Source organism: Pyrus communis, chromosome 15 (genome assembly GCF_041283825.1).
Source record: "Pyrus communis isolate YQ-2024b chromosome 15, ASM4128382v1, whole genome shotgun sequence".
Taxonomy (NCBI): domain Eukaryota; kingdom Viridiplantae; phylum Streptophyta; class Magnoliopsida; order Rosales; family Rosaceae; genus Pyrus; species Pyrus communis.
The window spans coordinates 23,538,185-23,543,845 of NC_142579.1; the positions used below are offsets into that span (position 1 = coordinate 23,538,185).

At 38.9% G+C, this 5,661-nt stretch overlaps 1 pseudogene; it reads right to left on the reverse strand.

Annotated features, from left to right (window-relative positions):
- Positions 1–2,050: 2,050 nt before the first annotated feature.
- LOC148690737 (uncharacterized) lies at positions 2,051–3,779 on the reverse strand (annotated as a pseudogene).
- Between the last annotated feature and the right edge of the window lie 1,882 nt (positions 3,780–5,661).

Below are 5,661 nucleotides of genomic sequence, written 5' to 3' on the forward strand. Positions count from 1 at the left end.
GCCCGATCTTACCCCAAAAGCACATTTCTTAGGATTCATTTTCAACTTATGGGTCCTCATTCTTATTAAGGCTTGTCTGAGGTCTACCAGGTGCTGTTCTTCAGTTTTACATTTCATGACAATGTCATCAATGTATACTTCCATGTTATGGCTAATCAAGTCATGAAAAATGGCATTCATTGCTCTTTGATAAATTGCACAAGCATTTTTTAGTCTGAATGGCATTACCAAGTATTCATATGCTCTGACATGTCCTGGGCATCTAAAAGTTGTTTCATGTATGTCTTCTTTTGCCATTTTTATCTAATTATAACTAGCATTCCCATCCATGAAAGATAAAATTTTGTGTTTTGTAATTGCATCTATAGTTAAGTCGACCATTGACATAAGGTATTCATCTTTAGGCGTGGCTCCATTAATGTTTCTATATTCAACACAACATTGAACTGCATTAGCTATAGCTTTTAATACAGGTACAATATTGGCCAACCACTCGACATACTTGGCAGGCCTAATAATTCCAGTTTTTACCAGCCTTTCAATTTCTTATTTGACCTTTTCTTCTATCTCCTTGGACATCCTTCGTGGTGCTTGCTTTACAGGTTTATATGTCTCCTTGATAGACATCATATGTTCTACTAAGGTTGAATCTAAACTTGGCATTTTAGTGTAATGCCAAGCAAAACAATCTTTAAACTTATGCAGAAGGCTAACTATCTTTGCCCGATCTTCTGCTTCCAGCATGCCACTAATCTGTATAAGCCTTTGATCCTCTTTAGTTCCCAAATCAATGGTTTCTAAAGGGTCTTGTACCTCTGGTGTTGGCTTGTTATGTTTTGTATATAAAAATTCAACTGATTTCGGGCTTTTGGGCATATTATTGGGCCAATCCAAGTCATATATACACTCAGCCATGTGTATGGCTGCCTCTATCTCTTTCTCAAAAAGCTCCTCATCTCCTATGTTCTGGCTACTGGAGGTTGAGATCTCCATTTCTTTCTTCATCTCTCTTTCTCTCTCATACACTAACAATCTTTTGATTAAGGAATTGACTGCAACTACTTGGTCATTTCTTTTTTGTTCTGACATTACTGGTGTTAGGGAGCAGGGATGATATGGGGTCTATCCTATTCTTTTCTAGTGAGAAACAATCCTTGTTCCAAGGGCTTTTGGGTCGTCACCTTAGTTAAGCGACCATTCTCATCAGCTCTTAAGCACTGCAGAATTCCAATGCTGGGATTATAAAAGCTGGCTTCTACAACATTAGTTGTAAGGAGAAATAGCCGTGATTCAGCCTCTACCATCTCCCAAAACCCTTGTTCTTTGGTCTTGGCGTCATGGTAAACTGCAATATGTTGATGTAGTGTAGATGGCACATACAGACTTTGGTGAATCCAATCTCTACCAAGTAAAGCTCTATAAGTGGAACTATTATCCACCACAAAGAAAGCTAGCATGATTTGCTTGGATCTCAAGTTAACTTCCAAGGGTAGTATTCCATGAGTTCTAGTAATGGCTTTAGAAAAGCTAGAAACTGTCAAGTCAGTAGAAATAAGATCTTCCTCACTTTTTCCTAACTTCTTCATTTGTTTCAATGGTATTATATTGATTGTAGCTTCTCCATCAATCAGAACCCTCTTGAAGGGTACTCCCTCAAGATGAGCAGTTACATATATGGGCTTGAGATGGTTAATTAGCCAAGGACATACTCGGGCGGTTGAAAACCATTTTGTCAGAATGCACTTTTTCGAACTCTTTCTTTGATAATTAGGGCAAACCTATCTGGCTGGATTTCTCTTTTTTTGTTTCTTCAACATTAACATGTGTCATCATAGGTTCTATTGCCAAATAATGTGGCAAGTTGATCAGGTTCAGTGCAAAATATGGCAGATAGTACATATGTCATGTTTACGTGGAAATTTCTAGGCTTAGGTAAATCCTCATTCTTCCTTCTAAAATGGTCCGTAAACTCATCTAACCAAGCCTGTGCTTCTTTTGGCAACATTAGTTCGGGCACTTTTTCCTCCCTAGTTATACCAAAGTTTGGCACTTACACTGGAATTTCACAAAGGGTTTCAAACAACAAAGGTGAGGGTATTCCTCTTTCAGGTGAAATAGTCCCAAAACATATTGATTCTAGACTCCATTTTGGGGTTGGCATCATTATCATATCTTCTTGAGCTCTCCTCAAGATTCTGTACTTTCTAGGATGAGAGTTTTATGGTACATGATCTCCTTCTCCCTCAGTTTTGCTATTGGCTTTTTCTACCTCATTTTTGCTTCTCCATTGAAGTTGATTTCTTCCCCTATGAGGTACTTTTTCAAACTTCACATTTTCAGAGGCTTCTGATGTAACATGGACTTTTAATGATTTCATATGAGCTTTGTGTTGCTTCTGGACTCTCCTGATCATAGAAACTCTCATTTCCTTCACTGGTTTTCCATTTTTCCCTACCACATACCATTTTCGCCCAAGTCGGGCATAATCTTTCTTAGGGGATATTGGGTTCTTTGATCTTCCTTTCATTCTGACATCATGTAACGTGGTTGGGGAAGCCTTATATCCATCCATTTTGGCATTTTGGCCTCTATATCCTCTACTTCTTCTGAGGCTTCATAGTTTCTGAATACCTCAGACAACCTTTTTGGTTCAGAATCTCCCCCTAATCTTTGGAAAACATTTCTGGAGGTCACTTTTTCAGCTACCCGCATGATGCTTCTATAGGCTTCTTGTTCTTCTTTCTCTCTTCTTCTAATCAACTTTTGATCAATAATAGCTCTTGATGCTGGTACTTCTAGCTCACATTCACATTGGCACTTGTTACACAACACCAGCCTTTTAACTATAGCTGCTTTGAGTTTCTCGGGCAACTTGATAGCTCATTCTATAGGTCTATCAACTTCCCTCATTTTTGCTTTCACTTCCCAGGTGGCTTTTTCTTTCCTTTTCTCAGCCCAAGTCAAATTGATCATGTTTATTAGGGCTTTTGGGAAAAGATTTGTGTCAATCATCATGTTCCAAGAGCAACTTTCCCTTGACTATGAGGTCATGGATTTAGTCCCTGAACTAGACACAATTGGTTATGGAATGATTGAAAGTATAGTGCAGCTTACAATACTTATTTCCTCTTAATTCTTCTGGTTTAGGCATCTTTTTGGTGTTGTCGAGCACAATCACTCTTGCCCGCACCAACTCTTCATAAGTCTTCGATGCATTAGTTAAATCAAAAGAATAACTCTGGTATTTAGAAGGCTTCATATGGACAAATCTACCATCATTCATCACCATTTTCTGATCCTTGATTGGCTGGACTAACCCTTTAACCATCAAAGGTTTAAAGGGAGTAGTCATCTCTGCTGCACATATTTCAATTCCCTTTCCTTTATGACCATCACTTTCTTCTGGCTCTGCTCCTTGAAATTCTACTTGGTGAATTACAACTTTATTTTTTTAGAAAATGAGGCATATTGGATGAATGCTTCACTTGTTGTTCTTTAATCAACAGCTTCTCATACTTTGTGGTAGCAATTACGAGCTCTTGTAGCTCATTGAACTGTACGTCATAAAACTTCTTTCTCAAAGGTAGCCTCAATGTCTTCTGAGCAATGGATATAAGTTGGGCATGGTTGATAGGAAACTGGCATCTCATCTTTGTCTTTCTAAACCTCATCATAAAGTCTTCCTTAGACTTATGCTCATATTGCTTTACCTCAACTAGATCATTGATAATCATCTCGGGCTTTACCTTATAAAACAGTTCATGGAAAGCCATCTCCATTTGCCCTCAGTTAGCAATAAAATTTTTGGGGCGGGGGGGGGGGGGGGGGGCAACAGAGAATACCACTGAGATGCTAGGCCAACGAGCGAGCGACCAAACAATCTTAACTTATAATTAGATTGTCTTTAAATGCCACACAATGATTGGAGAACTTGAAGGTGTGATATCTAGATGACACATTGCCATCTTTTCCACTAAATGTTGGGAATGCAGGTATTTTGAAGTTAAGGGGAAAATGGTTTTGCTCATCAATGTATTCAGGGTAGGGCTTCTAATATGTGATTCTGAACAGTGGGCGAGCTTGGGGCTGAGCATTTCTTACCACCATTCTTCTTAATTCGGCCAACTCATCTCTGAGCTGCGGTTGGCCGTACTGTTGTGTGGGGTATAAAAGGGTCCCCACTTCGAGCTACGATCATTGCCCGAGAAAGTCTCAATCTTTGGTTCAGGCTGTCTCCATATAGCGTCTCCTTTCTTATTAGCCAATAGTGGTGGCCTATAAGGGGGAGGTTTGTTTGTAGTTGTGAGCTTACATTTCCCGCTGGATTCTCCTATTAGTTGGGGCATCCCATACTTCTTTCTTTCTTGCTCACTCTGCCTCTACTATCTAGTGAAAATAATAGAGGGTCAGGCAATTCTGTTTCCAAGATCTCCTCCAATATTGGCTGACTAACTCCATATATTTCCTTATTTTTCCTTTTATCCTTCTTTTCCTCAAACAAAGGAAATATGGGAATAATTGGTTCTTTCTTGGGACTTGCTTCTCTCATCATTTCCCTAGCATAACCATTTTTTGGAGTAGAGTACTCTAGATCTAATCTTCTTTGTAGACTTCTTGTTAAGGAATAGAGTCTACTCATTTCTCTTCTGGTTTCCAAAGTAATCTTCTTCATACTTGTCAACACTTGCACCATGGTAGCTTGCAAGTCTTCATTGGTCACCTTTCCTCCTGACTTCTCAAATGAAGTGGGGTTTTCCAGAATGGTTGATCCTTGTAGGGAAATGAAATCTTCTGGATGATTTGTTATGCTTGATCTTGGTGGACACTAGGGTGGCCTGTATTCCATATTCCACCTGAAGGTTATTTCCTTTCTCCTCCTTCTTGGAATATAAGACTAAATGAGTCCCACTGGGCATGCCAAAACTATGCTTGAGCAAAGATTTCTCTAGAAAAGGTCTTTGACCTCAGCACAGCTCCCCAATGGATTGGTATTTTGGCCGTGTACATTTGGTAGTCAGGTTCTTGCTTACCTTCTGTGCTGCAATAAAAACTTGACGTTAGTTCTGAAAGGTGCTTTGTGGTGCCTTAGGTGTAAAGCTTGAGGCTCACAATCAAAGCTAAGTGCTTAGTCGTGCCACTACTATCTCAGTATATCAAATATAGAACAAGTGTGTTTCAAGTCGATTACTTGCGCCCTAAGTTACTTAAACTTCTTATTATCAAAAGATTGTCACAAATGGGTTAAGTCTGTATTAAGTTCTTTTCTTACCTTGTAAACAAGGACTTTTAGTTCATGATCTTGTATGTTTGAATGGAGGGAGTCCTGATCCCCTTAAGTCATTTGTTTGGTACGAAATTGATCTTAATGAAAACAAATCCATTTAGTTATCCAGATCTCGATGCAAATGAGAATCTTAAAATAGAAAAACAAGTATAAATGACTTGAATACATGCTGAAGTGTACATTAATCAATAGATCTACTAATTTAAAGAGCAAACAAATAGACTCAGGCAAGATTTCACCTTGTCTGGCAAGGTTGAACCTCTTGCATCCACTTCTTTTTGAGTTTACAGAGGTTGTATGCTAAAAAGGGATGGATGCTAAACAAGTTTACATGAGGGAATCGATACTACAACACTAAGGGAGGTAACAGAGCTTTA